This window comes from Erpetoichthys calabaricus, chromosome 17 (assembly GCF_900747795.2).
Source record: "Erpetoichthys calabaricus chromosome 17, fErpCal1.3, whole genome shotgun sequence".
Lineage (NCBI taxonomy): Eukaryota > Metazoa > Chordata > Cladistia > Polypteriformes > Polypteridae > Erpetoichthys > Erpetoichthys calabaricus.
The window spans coordinates 1,608,726-1,627,242 of record NC_041410.2 but is presented as its reverse complement, the minus strand read 5'-3'; the positions used below and the strand labels follow the sequence as shown (position 1 = coordinate 1,627,242).

At 40.3% G+C, this 18,517-nt stretch overlaps 1 protein-coding gene across 1 annotated transcript in view; it reads left to right on the top strand.

Moving 5' to 3' along the window:
• The window catches only part of LOC114643332 (B-cell receptor CD22-like), a 359,848-nt gene that overhangs the window by 106,580 nt on the left and 234,751 nt on the right, over nt 1–18,517 (top strand). The window lies entirely within an intron of this gene.

Here is an 18,517-nt window from a genome sequence, read left to right as displayed (position 1 = left end):
TTTGCTTTCTTATCAAACATCAGCAACTCTTCAGAAATTTCAGATCGGACTCCTAAGTTTGCTCAGAATAAATGATCTCCAAAAGAAGAAGAGATGCGGGTGCAAATCCCAGCGTTTCTCACAGAGCAGCCCCCTCACCCTCAGTCCCCTCCACGTCTGTAGATTTTAGGATTATTATTTGTAATGACGTGTAATGTGGACAGTGAATGGACTTTAACACGTGAACAGTCGACCACAAGGCCTTCTCTTGTTCCTGCTACACACTCAGTCTGAATCCATGGACTCCATGTCAGAGCAGGAGAGCTGGACATCAACTGAATGAAGGAGTTTCAGGTTCAGTCAGAGACCCCCTATAATCACGGCCGCCCACTGATGGCACAGTCATGGAGCTCTGGTGTTAGCTGAAGATGAATTTTTAAGAAATGACATCCATGCTGGTCTCGTGTACAGTGATGCTGGGATATCCTGAGGCTCCAGAAGTGGGTGAGGTGGGCCTGAAAGTCACAGGTATGGTGGGCTGATGGACGGACAGACTGCCTCTGGTCTGATTAGAGGATTGGTGTTGAGACAGAATAACAAAAAATGAAGAAAATTAAAGAATTGGCGACTCATTCAGTTACTTGTTATGTGAGGCTCTCGATCTTTCTGTTCTCCAATCATAAATTAATATATTTAAGAATTTATGACAAACAATCTTTTATACAAAACTTACTTTCAGCTTCAGGTGGTGGACTCCTCAGAACTGCTTATCCTTCTCATATTCTGCGTCTCCTCCATGCTTTTATCTCAAAGCCCTTTTTTGGCTGCTTTTTAGTTAGAATGGAAATGCGAGTAGAGAATTGTTTTACGCTAACAGTTTGATTAACATAAGAAATAAATCGACTCCTCAGTCTCGACAGCCTGACAGATTAAACTGACTCAGGAGGAAAAGGAGCCACCGCTGCACGGGGAGCAACTCCATGTCAGGACACATTGCATGGACTCCTCACAGTCACTCATATGGGGTCTCTTTAGAGTCACCAGGTCACCTCACAGCTGAGGGGACAACATGTAGACCCCCACATAAAGAGTGAATGACCAGGCCAGAACTTGAACTCGGGACTCTGAAGACACCAGGTGGCTGCACTAAGTCACATGTCCCCATCTTTATTACATTGCATTGTTGGCCTTTCTGTGTTTTAACCCACAGGGTGCCGATGCCATCCCTGCAGTATCAGCCACAAGGCAGGAATGGTTTGAAGGACTCCAGTAATTCTGGTGTGCAGTTTGCACTTTTACACAAACTTCATTTTTGTTTCCTTTTTTTACAAAGATCTTCATATTAGGATGATGGCTGAGTATAAAGTGGCCTGCTGTCGGTGAGTCTGAGATGGCCTGCTGCCTGCTGAAGGCCTGATTCTTGGGTTACACCTCATAATTTACACAAATGTCTCTTTATTATTTAATTACTTGTTTTTTTGTCTGTTTATTTATGTTTTTATCGGGTGTTTCTCCTTTGATGTTTTAATCACATTAACATCACTGCTCTGCACACACAGTTCAGTTCCATTAAATCAGCCCTGTGTTGGACTCTCTTCATATTTTGCTCCTCTAGCCAGTGATGGACGCTGACTCGACACTTAGAATGTTAAAGGCGCCCACAGCTCAGACTTCTTCTTCATTTTCTTCTCCCAAACCCACCAAGCTGACTGGCCAGTTGTGTTTATTGTGACGACATGACAGTCACTTTGTTGGTTTGCTGTCCTCGCTGATGTCACACACTCCATGCCTGTCACAGTCTGATAGGTTTCTTGTTTTTTGTACTTTTCTCTCCATTGACACCAAACTGTATCAGTAATGAGAATTAAAGCAGGTTGATGAAAAGAGAATTCATGCAAATAAAATCACTTGGAGCAGACACTGAACTGCTTTACTTTTCTTAATTTTCTGAAGGTCTAAAGATTGAAGCAACAGCAGAGACAGTGAAAGAAAATGACGCTGTGACCCTGAGGTGTACAACGACCTGCAGTCTGCCACATAGGGTCTTCTCCTGGTACAGAAATAGACCTCATGTGTATGAAACCTCAGTGCAGCTTGTCATTCAGCGAGTCTCCTACGAGGACCATGGCAGTTACTGGTGTCAGACTGGAATCACGAAGTCCCCAGCATTTCTACTGGATGTCCAGTGTGAGTCGCACTCTGAGTGTTTTAACAGTGTGAGTGTGCGGAGTGAGAGTTCAGTGAGTGGGACAAATAAATGACACGAGTTTCACTAAAGACATACAAACAGTACAATGAGGACAAACTGAGAGGCTTTACTGTCACCACACAAAATGAAACAAATGATGAAGTTTGATTTTCTCCATTTCTCCATCTTGCTTTCTTCTTCATTCACACACTAATTTACCAAACACACTGAAGTGCTCACCTTGATGTTTAGAAGTCAGAATACGGACATGTCGCTGATCTGCTTGTCTTTCTTTGTCATCTGTCCTGGGGTTCTGCCAGTCATCACCAGTAACTGCCCTCTGCCCTATAAACCCAAGGGGTCTGTAACAGTCCCCTGTGGTAACTCTGTGAATGCACAGAGTTGTTGCTGACTTCTCGTGTGTTTTTATGCCTTTGTGTTTGGTGGATTTTTTAACCTATTTCTCTTTTTAGACCTCATACTAAACTTTTTACTTTATAAAGAGTCCGTGCGCCCTCATATCTAGCAGGGGTTTAATGGTGAAGTGCCTTAGGAATACTCCAGTGCTTTGAACTCCGAGTTCATGACACACACAAGGCCCACCACATGGATATCTGACTCTGGCCTGGTCGCTGTACCTTTTACTGAACTCCTCCATTAATTCAACTTCTCATTGACTAATTTCTGATGTCCTCCTACCTGACATGACGCTGCACCAGCATCTTTGTAACCCACCAGAGAGGAAGTTTAATAAACACACAATTCATGAAGGGTGAGGATTGGAAATGTCTGCCTCTTACTAACATCTTGCTGTGTTCTTTATTTTAGATGCCCCCAAAAATGCCGTCATCACAGGTGAGCCCACCACTTGTGCACAAGACAGGAAATCGGTGACTTTAAACTGCACTGCCTCAGCAAACCCACCCAGCAACTACACCTGGGTGAAGGAGAACACGGGCCGAGTAGCATCAGGAGAATATCTACACATCAGAACGGTTAATGTGAATGACACTGGCTCTTATCACTGTGAGGCCACCAACATCCACGGGACAGCAAAGTCTAGAGCGGTGAAGCTGACAGTAAACGGTGAGCATCCATAACATCTGCAGGGATACAGAAGTCTGAATATAAATGTTTAAATGTTGGGTATTTTACATTTAGAGAGCACAGCAGACATAAACACTGACACACAGGACAGCTGACCACAACTGGTGGTCCACGGTGCAGACACCAGTACAGAGTACCAGCACTTGTCACTTTTTCGCTGTTGAGTTTCGACATTCTTAAATGTGCACTGGCAGCGTTTTGAAGCTTAGCACCTCTCGTCACGTTTATTCGAGCCCCCCGTCGATCTCCAGCCTGCAAATGCGGCACTCAGACACTCTTCAGTCATACTCTTCTCCCTGGAGTCTCCCAGACGATCCACAGAAAATGTGTCACCATGCCTGGCATGCCCCTCGCTCTTCAAATGAATACATTGTGATATATGCCCGGACACCACCAGTCTGAGACCACATCTTTATCAAAGATACTTTTATTTGCGTCTTCCCACAACAACACTACTCAGTCCCGCACAACTCACAACGTGCTTCTAGCCCCAGTCTCCCTTCTCCTGGGCCTTCTCTCTCCTTGTCCCTGGGCCACCTGTCCTCTCTCTCCAGGAGCTTCGTCCTGCTCCTGCTCCCGACTCCAGCTCGATGACAGGAGGGAGGCGGCCCCATTTATCCTCACCCGGATGAGCCCCAGCTGCTCTACCTGATGTCATGTCCTGGTGTGGCGGAAGCATCAGGAGAGCACCTGGAAGCACTCTCGGTGACCCTGGAAGGATCGTCCTGCATGGGTGTGGCGGAAGTAAATAAGTCCCGGGCTCCATGAGGCTCAGGGCGCCCCCTGGTGGTGAATACGGGCCTCCATGGACTTGAGCAGCCCTACTCCCCTTCCATGGCCCTCTTCTGCTCCAGAGCGGTTGCTCCCTCATGGCCCGGAGGACAAATAGGCCACCTCTCGGTCCCTGCAGGTGTCCCGGCTGAGTCTGACCTCCAGGCATGTATGACAACATCAGTGGTACTCGTGGCGTACTGACACTTCTGTATGTCCAGTTGAAGCACTGGACCAGACTACTTACTGGTGTCAGACTGGGAACAAGGCGTCCCCAGAGTTTCTACTGAATGTCCAGTTTGTGCTGTCTGAAAGTGAGAGTGAGAGTTCAATGAGCACTTAAGAAATTAAACACAGCGACATTCAGAGACTTTGCTGTCAAATCACAAATTCAAGGCAGAATACACAACAAAGTTTGATTTTCTCAGTTATCCACTTGGGTGCCTTCAGCTTCATACAGATAATCATTTTCTCCATAAACCTGCAGTGGTTAATTTGAGATTTAGGGTTAAGTCAAACTACACACATGTGACAGATGCACTGGTGCTCTTTGCAGTTTGTCCTTCCACTTTCTGTGTCTCTTTGTCTTTCCTGAGAGCCGCAGGGAGCACACGGCCGGGTTCAAGTCGAGTTTGACAGCAGAGGGCACAGTCACTAAAGGACCATTTAGGATGGAGGGGGCAATACGAGCAGTAGACCCACAAGTCGACAAACGGGGCACACCACATGGATATCAAGCTGAGGCCTGGGCCCTGTGTGGCCCGATGCTACATGGTGCCATCCTTCTGTAACCCACCAGAAAGGAAAAATAATAGAAACATGACTTGTGAAAAATAAGAAAGTGAAAACTCTGAGCGTCACCAACCTGTGACATTCTCCTTCTGTATTTCAGACTTCACTTGTAAAGAACACAAATCGATGACTTCATACTGCAGAGTGCCGAGGAGAATATTGGAGAAGCAGGACCAGAGGAACGACTATAAATGAGTAAGTTTAACGTGAGTCACACGGGGTCTCATCATCGTGAAGCCACAAACATCCACGAGACAACAAAGTCTCCGGTCATCAAGGTGACGTTAAATGCTGAGCATCGTCAGCATCTTTTGAGTTACGGATGCATAAATACGAGTGTCATCACAGTTCTGAATGTTACATTTAGAGACTACGACAGACATAAACAGCGATGTGCAGGACTGATTACCTGCCACTGCGTCATTCAGGTAGACTTCTGCCTCAACTGATTTGAGTTCTGACTTAGTAATTACTGCTTACTAAATAAAGAAGATGGAAACATCATTGAGCTGGTTACTTACATGTTTAGAAGACGTCAGGTCAGGTCAGGTCAGGTCAGGTTGGGGAGCATCCACTGGTACAGCACGTAGCCTCACCCACCACACGACCAAACAGCTTGGGATCCTGGTTGGCAACCCCCCAGGCAGACACGCAGTCCTGTCCCACCCTTCAGAAATGACCCTCCATCTGCCACAGCCAGATGTTATGTGGGCATCTCCTTGGCCTGGTCCAGCCGCTTGGGTCCTCAACAATTTATAATTTAATAGAAAATCTCCAATTTAATTTTTCCATATTTTGTGTTTTCCCACATTTCATTTTTGACTGTGTTTTCTCAGCAAGTGCGATTCTTTTAACGCTACGCTCACACTGCAGTTAAACGCTGCTTAATTGTAACTTTTTTTTTTTTTTAATATTTTTATTTTATTAATTTTCATTGTAATCATTCCATACAAACAGATCAATTTATTACCCAACAAATTTGAAGACTAATCAAACCCCACCCCTGAGAAGGAGAGCTTAGCTAAAGGAAAATTGCTTAAGGCTTTTTAATAAGGCAACATTAAACAAAAGAAAGGCAGAAGTAAATATCTATGTAAATAAGAGATGGAGAAGGGAGTTAAATGCAATAATAGTTATTTCTCTTATTCTAAAATAATATTGATTAAATCCTGCCATGTTTTGAAAAAATGTTGTACAGATCCTCTAACTGAAAATTTGATTTTTTCCAATTTCAAATAATATAAAACATCGGTTTCCCACTGACTTATAAGAGGAGAATTAGGATTCTTCCAATTTAACAAAATAAGTCTGCGTGCTAAAAGTGTAGTGAATGCAATCACCGTTTGCTTGTCCTTCTCCAATTCAAGTCCATCTGGAAGAACACCGAACACAGCTGTTAATGGGTTAGGAGGGATTGTGATACCAAGGCTGTCTGAGAGGCACTTAAAAATTTTTGTCCAAAATTATGTTAATTTGGTGCAGGCCCAGAACATGTGACCCAGTGAGGCAGGAGCTTGGTTGCAGCGCTCGCAGGTTGGATCCTGGACTGGAAACATTTTGGACAGTTTTAAGTGAGACAGATGAGCTCGATATATAATTTTTAGTTGAATAATTCTATGCTTTGCGCATATAGAACTCGAGTGAATTCTCTGCTTTGCTACCTTCCACTCCTTTTCTGATATATTGATTAAGAGATCTTCTTCCCAATGTCCTCTTGGATCTTTGAAAGGTAGGGACTCTAATAAGATTTAATATATTGCGGAAATAGTGTTTGTTTCCTCGGAATTGAGCAGTATTTTTTCCAGCATTGGGGAGGGTGCAAGGTGGGGGAAATCGGGCAATTTCTGTTTAACAAAATTTCTAATTTGAAGATAGTAAAAGAAATGTGTAGCTGGGAGGTTAAATTTTGAACGTAATTGTTCAAAAGATGTAAAGATGTTGTCTATATAAAGATCTCTGAGCATTTTAATCCCAAAACTTTTCCAGGTATTAAAAACTGGATATACTTGCGAAGGTTGAAAGAGGTGGTTCTCTTGCAGAGGTGCCACTGATAAAAGATTTTCCATCTTAAAATGCTTCCTAATTTGGTTCCATATTCTGAGTGAGTAAAGCACAATTGGGTTATTAGTATATTTGCGATAACTTTCATTTATTGGAGAGCAGAGCAGGGAATATAAAGAAGTACTACAGGATTTTACTTCTATTGCAGACCAAGCCTGTGTATGTTCATTTATTTGTGTCCAGGTTTTTATGGCTTGTATGTTTGCTGCCCAGTAATAAAACTGAAAATTAGGTAAAGCCATGCCACCTTCTGCCTGAGGTCTTTGTAGGGTCGCTCTTCGGATACGTGGGTGTTTTGAGTTCCAAATGAATGAGATTATTATTGAATCTAACTGTTTAAAAAACGATTTATTGATATATATTGAAATATTTTGAAATAAAAAGAGAAGTTTAGGAAGGATATTCATCTTAATAATGTTAATTCTTCCGGCTACAGTGAGATGAAGGGTTGACCATCTATGCAAGTCTTGCTTAATTTTTCCATACAGACAGCAAAATTTTGTTGATAAACAGCTTTATGTTTACTTGTGATATTTACCAAGAAGGTATTTAAATTGATCTGCTATTGTAAAAGGTAGGGTGTCTAATCTAATATTATATGGTTGTGAATTCACTGGAAAGAGTATACTTTTATTCAGATTAATTCTAAGACCAGATATCTTTTGAAATTCTGTTAGTGCTGTTAAAACAGCAGGGACAGTGTTTTCTGGGTCTGATATATATAAGACCATATCATCTGCATATAGAGAAATTTTCTGTTCCAGTCCTTCTCTGACATTCCCCTTTATCTGATAAGAATTTCGGCAGTGAACCGCCAGTGGTTCAATAGCGATTGTAAACAACAGTGGCGACAAAGGACATCCTTGTCTGGTACCACGTTCTAGTTTAAAGTAGTCTGAGCAAATGTTATTAATACAAACTGAAGCTTCTGGATTGGTATACAGTAGTTTGATCCAAGCACAAATATTCGGGCCAAACCCAAATTTCTCCAATGCAGTGAAAAGGTAATTCCATTCGATCATGTCAAATGCCTTTTCTGCGTCTAATGATAGTAATATCTCTGGGGTGTTTGATTTTGCTGGTGAATATATAACATTAAACAAGCGTCGGAGATTTGAAGATAGGTGTCGGCCTTTAATAAATCCAGTTTGATCTTGTGATATTACCGAGGGCAGCACTTTCTCCATCCTTCTAGCTAGGATTTTTGAGAGTATCTTAACATCATTATTCAGGAGTGAAATTGGTCTATATGATGCACATTGTAACAAGTCCTTATTTTGTTTAGGAAAGACGGTGATTAATGCTTGTCAAAATGTTTGAGGTAGTATTTGGTTGTCTCTAACTTCTGTAAATGTTACCAATAAGAGTGGAGCTAGCTGAGTGGAGAATTTCTTATAAAACTCTACGAGGTAACCATCAGGGCCTGATGATTTCCCGCTTTGTAGTGACTTTATAGCGTCTAGTAATTCTGTTAGCGTTAGAGGTTTATCCAGTTCCTCAGCACTTAAAGCATCTATTTGTGGTATTTGTGAATTATCCAGAAATGCATTAGATTGTGTGTTGTCTTCTTTGGGCTCAGTGGAATATAAAGACTTATAGTAATCTCTAAATGTGTGCATTATTTTATTATGGTCGATGATTTCTTCTCCATTCTTGTTGGTGATTACTGGTATTGCATTGTGAACTTCTTGTTTATGAATTTGTTGAGCTAAAAGCTTATTAGCTTTTTCTCCGTGTTCATAGCAATGCTGTCTAGACTTATAAATAAGTTGTTCAGTTTCTTTAGTTGTTAAGATGTTAAGTTCTGTATGTAGGGCCTGCCTTTTCCTGTGAAGAGCTTCACTTGGACACCTGGCTTGTTCTTCATCTATTCTAGTAATTTCATTTCTTAGCTCTGACACTTTCTTGGTTTCTAATTTATTTCTGTGGGAAAGATATGAAATAATATGTCCTCTTAAGAAGGCCTTTAGAGTTTCCCAGAGTGTTCCTGCAGAAACCTCTGTGGACGTGTTTGTCTCTAGGAAGAAGCTGATTTGTTTGGATATAAATTCTGTGCAGTTCTCGTCTGCCAATAAAAGAGGGTTAAGACGCCATCTACGAGGTGAGTGTGAGGGGCTTAATGATTTTAGCTCCAAGACTAGAGGGGCATGGTCAGAGATAACAATTGTGTCATATTTGCATGATTTAATTGTAGACAGGAAATTATTATCTATAAAAAAATAATCAATTCTTGAGTAGCTATAATACACTGGTGAGTAGAACGAATATGTTCTTGAGTTTGGGTTAAGAAACCTCCAGGGGTCTGACAAGTTGTGATCATTCAAAAACTGTGTAATTATCTTTGCAGTATTAGATGTCGTGCCCCCTGTCACAGGAGTCCTATCTAAGAGTGGATTTAAAACACAATTAAAGTCCCCAGCCATTATAATTTTATGAGTGTTCACATTGGGAATGGATGCAAGTAGATTTTGCATGAATTCCTTATCATCAACATTGGGTGCATAAACATTTATCAAAATCATTTTACTGTTATATAAGTTGCCCATGACCATCACATATCTCCCTTCAGGGTCCGACACTACATCTGATGCTACAAATGGAACTGTTGTGTGTATGAGAATTCCCACCCCTCTAGTTTTCTTTATAAAGCTAGAATGGAACATTTGGCCAGTCCAGTCTTTGTGTAGTCTGAACTGATCCTTGGTTAGTAAGTGGGTCTCCTGTAGAAATACTATTTTAGCGTTTAAGCCTGTTAGGTGAGAGCATACTTTCTTTCTCTTTAATTCGTGATTCAGGCCTTTAACATTCCAGCTCACAAAGTTAACTGTCCCATCATGGAGACATTGATTCTGAGTTTTTAATGTCATTATAGTTTTAATTGGTAATATGGCAGTTTTAATCTTAGTTTCAAGATTCCCCATGAGTTATTGCATTTTAGCCTATTGTTGCATTGATATTTATAATTATAAGAATTACAAGAATAGATTAGATATAACCTGCTCTCCTTCTCTCCCCCCTTTATCCCCCCACACCCCATTTTTCCTCCCCACTTGAGGCTAGATCCCACTTCACGATGTTCCAGTCCTCTGACATACGAAGAGACAGAGCACGTCCAAAACAAAACAAACCCCACCCTGCAGCGGCGTTACAGAATTAAAACAGAGATATCTTTTGCAGTTAAATTCTTAATACTATCTGCTGAAGATGTTCTCATTAACAATATTTAAGCTTGAAATAATCTTCAGCGCTTTTAAGTTAAGATATTAAGATTAAAAAAAAAAAAAAAAAAAGAAAAGAAACAACCCTGGGAATGATTTTAAAAACTAGTCCAGAATAAACCTGGTAATTCCTACTGTAATAGTATAATGGTAATAGTATAAATAGTAGAAAAAGCAGTAAACCAAGGGTATGAAGTTAAACAGTCTACTTTAAGGTATAGTAAAATAAAAAAAAAATTTAAAAAAAAAAAAAAAAAAAAGGAAGAAAAAAAAAAAAAAAAAGAATCCTACTTTAATTACTTCTACTTTTTCACACTCACGTCTATAACTCTATAACTCTGATTAAAACATAAACTTATAAAGTCCAGATAGAAAAAAAAAAAAAAGGATGTATAATTATATTACCAGTCTCTTTAAACATGGATCTCCTTGGCCTGGTCCAGCCGCTTGGGTCCTCAACAATTTATAAAAACAATCCTTTATTACAAAATGAAACTTAGAGTTCAGTAGTTGGACTCCTCCGCACTGTGCATTACCTTCTCATATTCTGCATCTCTTTTTTATTTTAAATTCCAGGTCCTTGATTTGTTTTTGCTGTTTTTTATTTAGAATTAAAATTAAAATCAATTGAAAGAGCTGTTTTACAATAAGAATTTGTTGAATAAAAAAGATCATTATTATAAAAATCAGAGCTTCAGAGCAGAGGTATGGCCATATAATGGAAAGGACGTCACACACCATGAGAGGACATGAGAAAAACCCAAGGGGTGAATTTGTGACTGGCCAAAAAATAAATAAATAAATAAATAAAATTGAGCTAAGAATGAAAAAGGAGTTCAACTCTAATTTATAGAAAATCTCCAATTTAATTTTTCCATATTTTGTGTTTTCCCACATTTCATTTTTGACTGTGTTTTCTCAGCAAGTGCGATTCTTTAACGCTATGCTCACACTGCAGCTAAACGCTGCTTAATTGTAACTTTTTCCATTGTTGAAATATGAGTGAAGCAAACCATCTCTAAAGTCACAGAAGTCCTGGTGGGCTCAAGAAGGCCACCAGCGTGACATATGGCTGACCTAACAAGTGACAGCCAACGCGCTGCAGAGATAGCAGATTTACTCTACGTGTTTGGGAGGAGCTAATGGACCGGAGACGTCAAATTCAATCCATGTGGTGGGAACAATTGGGTACTGAACAGGCAAGATAAGATAAGCTGAGATTCCCTTTTTTTGTTGCATAGCAGATACACTGAGATTCCAGTACACCGACTGTAACGACACTCAAAGCTGTCCTTGCCTCGATGTACTTGAGGACCAGTCTTTCCAGACACTTCATTGTCACTGGCCTGCAATCAGTGAGGCAAGTCACTGCAGTCTGCTTTGGCACTGGTGCTATGGTGGATGTCTTCAGGCAGGTAGGGACAGCGCACTGTGACTGAGATCGATTGAAGACCTTAGTAAATACCTCTGTTAACGTCACAGCACAGTCCCTGAGAACCCGTCCTGGGTTGCCATTTCTTGGAACACAACTTTAAAAAAAAACACAATCTGTGAGCAAAATCCAAAGACAGAGCAGAAATAATCAGACATAAACAAACAGGAAATTTGGATGAAAAGCAAAACTCAGAGAAGAGACGCCTAATGCAGCACCTCCTTAAGTAGCCAGGGGGCTGTCCCATGGTGGTGACATCATAGTGGCTCCGCCTCTTGGGGTACCACCCATAAGTCACATGGGAGGTAAGAAAACAGAGATACTAACAACATCAAACACGAATATTATCAAAACCTGTATAAACACAAGACAATACTATAAAATAAATAAAAAAGAGAAAGAGAAAGAACAAACTAACTCGGGTGAAAACACAACATAGCTCCTCTTTAAGGGGAGGCTTCCAGACAATAATATCCTTTGGTGCTTTTAGGACTGAAAAGCCATGAAAAAGTCAAACTTCATGAGACAAATCAACATAAAGAATATTTATGTGTCAAATATTTAATGAAAAAAATAATAAAAATACTGAAAACAATCGCACTAGCTGTGAGTTTATCAAACCTCTGATGTCTTTCAGATGCACATTCAGAGTTTCATACAATCACACAAAATAAAGTGAAGAGAAGTGAAAACTCACAAGATAGTTAAAAACAGTAAAGACAGGCCTGCAAGTAACAACTGATTTAGTGTGTACCTAGAAAAAGGCTAAATCTAACTATTATATTATATTATATTATATTATATTATATTATATTATATTATATTATATTATATTATATTATATTATGTTTTATTATCCATCCATCATCCAACCTGCTATATTCTAACTACAGGGTCATGGGGGTCTGCTGGAGCCAATTCCAGCCAATACAGGGCGCAAGGCAGGAAACAAACCCTGGGCAGGGCAATAGCCCACCGCAGGACACACACACACACCAAGCACACACACTAGGGACAATTTAGGATCGCCAATCCACCTAACCTGCATGTCTTTCGACTCCAGGAGGAAACTGGAGCACCCGGAGAAAACCCACGCAGACACGGAGAGAACATGCAAACTCCACACAGGGAGGACCCGGGAAGCGAACTCATGTCTCCTTACTGCAAGGCAGCAGCGCTACCACTGTGCCACCATGCCTCCCACTATATTATATTATATTATATTATATTATATTATATTATATTATATTATATTATATTATATTATATTATATTATATCTTGATTTTAAGGTCGAAGGGTGTGAAGCAAAACCAGGATGATGTGCAAATCTATCTCAGGTCACACACACACACACACACACTCATAAAGGGCCACTTTAAAAACACTAGCTAGTCACACACATAAACACACACATGGAACTAAAAGGGTATCTCCATTTACAACATGCATTTCAGATTCTTAGAGCACCTTGTTCATGTTCCTGGTTTCTAAAGCTTCTCTCCTCGGATGAAATTGATGCCAACACTGGCAGATCCTGTAAACTCAGACGCTGTGAGCCCCTGAGTGGTGAAGCTCGAGCTCCGTGCTGTGAGACAACAGCGCAGTTCAGTGGCCTTGTGAGACGGTTGGTACATCTGCCACCCTGAATACGATGAGTGAGATCAGAAGATGGATGAACGATCAGTGAATTATCCCCAATTATTCTTATTCTTATTGTTGTGTTGTATGTCAGTTAATGAATCAGTGGATTATTATTTTTTATTTATTTATTTTTTGCTATATTCAGTTTGTTAAGATCCTGGTATCTTGTTAGCTGCCATCTTTGTTCAGTCAGTCACAAACTCTCAGTAAGACCACTAAACACTAATTGAAAGTGCAAGTAAGTAGCAGTTGTGAGCTCCGCACAATGAAGGTTTTGTCTTTCGAGGATTGCTCATTGTTTTAATAATACTGTGAATTAAAGAACTTTCACACTGATTTGTGCTTCTCTCCTTACAGACTGAAGATTGTATTTACACATCTCTGGATCAATTGGCACTTTTGTTACAGTACAACACAATTATGCAAAGTAAAAGAACAAAAAAAGTGTTTTGAATGACTTTCATCTTAAAAAAATGTTGTGACAACAGAAGACGATTCTTTTTGTGCTGCAAGGAAACAAACTTCTGCCAAGAACTTAAATCAGTTAAGTCAGATGGGATCAACTGCAGCAACCCTGCTCATCTCGTATTCCCTGATAATTAAAGTCACCTTAAAATGCGTTTCTCTGACACAAGATGTCTTTTCTGGCTGTGCTCCTTCTGTCTTTCAGATCTCCATGCTGTTCGTAATGTGACAGCAGCTCTGAAGGACACGTCTTTGAATTTTGCTGAATCCCCAAGAGCAGAGTCAACTTGTTGCTAATGACTCACTAAATCTCCCATTAGGCTTTTAGGATCTTTAAAAAATGCACAAAAATATTCAGAAGACTGGAATAAGGTGTGGCTTTGAACTGATTTTCAGCTTATTTCTTAAACGTAGAGTCTGGAATGTGACAAAATAAAAAATATTAAGAAAAGCTAATCACACTGTCAGATCTGCTTAATTCAGGGTCAGTATGGTGACATTGGGTGCAATGCAGAAACCAACATTGCACAAGGTGTCAGTCCATCAAAGGGTCCACTAACACACTCGGACAAAGAGCAAATACAGAGTGGCTGTCTAATGTAATCTGTGCTCTTACTTGCGTCTAACTGTAATTTTTCTTAGGCAACCTGCCTCTCCAAGGCTCCATGTAGAAGATATCACCATGTTGGACCCCCAATTAATTTATCTGAGCTTAAGAAGACTTTACATTTTATAATCTGTGGAAAATCACCAGGGGCCTCATGTATAAACGGTGCGTACACACAGAAATGTTGCGTACGAACCTTTCCACGCTCAAATCGCGATGTATAAAACCTAAACTTGGCGTAAAGCCACGCACATTTCCACGGTAACTCATACCTTGGCGTACGCAATTTCTCCGCCCGGTTTTGCAGACTGGCGGCACCCAGTGTCAAAGCAGTGCTACTGTTCCTGTGTGGTTACCCTTTCTTAGATCCACATCCACGGCGGCGGCTTTATCAAATACACTGAAATTAACCGCATATCGTTCATAAATTGAATGCATCTGATTGTAATTAACCTGTAACAATATAATGGTCCACAGAATGGTCAAACTACTGTTCCTGTGTGCTCATCCTTTCTTTCTTAGCTCCACATTCCTGACGCGGCTTTATAAATACACTGAAATTAACTGCATATTGTTTATTAGTGTAATACATCTGATTGTAATTAACCTGCTGCAATATAATGGGCCAGGGAATAGCCATAGTATTCCAAATACCAGAACTGCTTTAGCGTTGTTACGCTCACTGCATCTTGTTCTTCTTTTTGCTGTTCCCGTTAAGGGTTGCCACTGCGGATCATCTTTTTCCATATTACTCTCACTGCACCACTCGGAGTATTTATATCACTGTATCTGAGTGTGAATCACAGCAGCAGATGATCGGAAAGAGAATTATCGGTATACAGTTTCAAGTACACACTACCTCAACCACGGCAAAAAGCGTCAAACCCTTTCCTGTACGGACCTCGCGTTTCAGAAACAGTTTCATCCCAAGAACTATAAACGCACTCAATCACCTCACTGTAAACTTGCACTACAGTTATAATATTGCACAACCTGCGCTACTTTATAAAGCGCGTATGATGACAATATCATTTTTAAGATGAAATGCAGCAAAATATGTTGCTTATAGTATACAGATAAAACTTTAACTTCATTTAAATAATCTGTATTGCTAATAATTAAACATGTGAGGACACGGTGCCGCAGCGCTAGCTAGTTCACGGATAGCTCCTGCCTTGCGCTGTATTCTTGCTGGTGCTGACGCGACACTGGAAGGATAGACGAATAGAATAATTAAACATGTACTACGAAGATATTTCAATGTTCCTTAAAAGTTTTGAAGAATCGGCGTTCTAAGCTTACAAATGGCTTCATGTCTATTACAGAGCTGATTGTGTGGCGATTGGAGAAAGAAAAGTATGGACAGGAATTGGAGGTTAGTACGTTTGAAAGAGACAGTACTTCTGTAATAAATTATTTCATCGAAGGTCACACATGGTGCAACAAGCCTCTTGCGTGAGATATGAACAATCACTGCGCCACCGTGTTCCCATGTTTAATAACATGCTTTCATTCCTATCATCATGAAAATGATATCACGTATACATCTCAGTATTTTAATTATTCAGAGAGCTGTAATATCTCGAATGTAATGCATTCTGTGTCCTGTCGGAGAAAGAGAAAGAACGGAAGCACGTAGTGATTCACACACATAGAGCACATAGAAGATCAAACACAGAAAAAAGCATTTAACATGCTACTTGAGAAACTACGGTAGTAAAATAAACGATTTTAAGAAATTTCGAGATTAAAGTTGACATTTCGTGCTTTTTTCCCACTGTGTGCCTATGTTTTTTGTTTGTTCCCTAATACGCTTTCATATGACACTCAGACGGTGGGCTACAACTCGCCTTTTCACAGCGACTTTGATATGTGATTTCTTTTTTATTTCGGGCACTGTGCGACTTTGTGAATTTGATTATACCACTGTTTAAACCAACAAATAGTACGTTTTTCCTTTGCCTCCACTTGGTATTCGCTGAAATTCTTATATTTTCCCCTGTGCTTTTCCCATTGTCTTTTCTCAGAAGGCTATTTATATTGATTTGCATATTCAAAGAGGCGTAATTCTGGGAGGAGTTGGGGCGGGACAGAAGGCGCGTGCACGTGCGTTACTTTTCACGCAAATCGGGATTTATGTAGTGGAAGAACGTGAAAGTATGCGTGCGCACAGATTCCTGCATCTGGATTTTTCTGTGCGTACGCACAATCCCGCTTTTGTGCTTACGCCATGTTATAGTGTGAGTTCTACGCACGGCGTTATACATGAGGCCCCAGGTCCTGATAGACTACCTCATATGTTCCTCTCTGTATTCTGTTGCTCAGAAGTAAGATCTCTTCTTTAATCCATTAAGTACTCCAATCTAGTTCATGATATTCTCATCTCATACATTCTCAGGACTTGGCTCAAAGTTCAGGAACATCTTGACACATCTCCAGTTTTGCATAAACACAACCCCATCTCCCATAATGTGGCCATTTGATTTGATAAAGGCTTTATCTTTTCTTCACCCGGAGTGTGTCAAATTATTTGACTCTTGCTGATGTTTATGATATCTTACAGCTTGACACATTCTGATTGCTGAGACTCAGATTTTCAGTCATATTTGGTTCTGCTGTCCTTTCCCACTTTATAATTTCTCAGAATTTAAAGCCACTGGTGTCCATGTATGTTACTCTATGTGAGGTTCTGCTGTCATTTTTCAGTTTTTTCCCACAATTTATTTGTGTTTGTTTTCATCAAATTTAAAGTCCCTGGTGTCCTACAATGTAACTCTGTGTGAGGTACAGTCTTGACCATTGCCCACACTTTCTGCCTGGTAGTATGACCTCCCTTTTCCACCTTCACCTGTTACATAGATGACTTTAATGACATTTCTTTATTGTCTCTAAATTCATACTGTCCAGTTTAAATGCCTTCACCTCACCCTTATGAACGTCACACGAAGCACATGGCTGTTGATCACAACTGTCCCCTGTGTCTCCTTAACGCCATTCGCACACTCCTTGAAATGTTTGGGCCTGTCTCTGATTCTGGTTTTCAGCTCTGCTCTCTCTGACTTTCTAGCTCCCATTGTTTCATTTCATATTCCGTTCTTGCCTCCTATATTCTTCTCCACCTCTTTGTCTTCCTCTCACTTTTATCCAGCAGATGTTATCATTTTTCTCACACACATGAGCTTTATCAGCCTGACTCTCTACATTCACTGAGAATGCAGGCCTACTTTGATCAGACCCCAATGAGCACAGAAGTTGTTGAATTTTGAATCAAACTATTGAGACATGAAGTTGAAGCAGAAACCTTGACAACCTTTAAAAAGTATCTGGATGAGATATGGGGACAGCTTAGCTATCAGCTAAACAAATGAGCCTGATGGACCGATTGGTCTCCGCTTATTTGTCAATTTGTATGTTCTAAGAGCAGAAGCAAAATGAAATCAGTTACAAAATTAAACAAACTAGATAGAAAATCACAATAAAATGAAAAAAAAGCAATGAATAAGTAATATGAAAAGTGAAAAAGATGGAGCCTGGCATTTCCAAATGAATCAGAAAAGGTTAGAATCGCACCATCAATCCAGGCAAAGATTTAAAGTTAAATAAAATTGGCGATGGCCACTCAGATGGTGAAATCCTCTGCATTGCGCAGCAGTATTTTCATGTCATTGCAACACTTTGGCTGTCTTGGATTCCTGAAACTATACACGAACAACACCTAAACAACACTAAATGAACAATTACAACACACAACACCAAACACTCCACTCCAGCTGACTGCTATGCTCAAGCACACCTTCTAATGAGGATAAGCACAATGAAAGTTATGATGTCGTGACAGGACGGCCTTTTGAAAAGTGAGAAGTAACTCAAAGGAAAATATGATGACATGGGGAAAAATGAATAAAAATAAACAGAAATGTAAAATCTGATATCACCAGTGATAGGGTGACACTCTTCAAATGCGTCTCGGAGACCACATCCTTTATGCCAAGTGGAAGGAGGTGTTAAAAAAAGCAGCACCACTGTGAACGTCACTAAGACAGAAATAATAAACCTCATCAAGGAACACGCAGACAGTGAGACACATCCTGGTCAGCACTGATGGAGAAATCAAGAAGATAGAAGCTTTAGAAACCAGGAACATGAACAAGGTGCTCAAAGAATCTGAAATGCATGTCGTAAATGGAGAGACCCCTTTAGCTCCATAGAATCGTTGACTGGACCATAAACCTACAGTCAAGTAGATGGCATCAC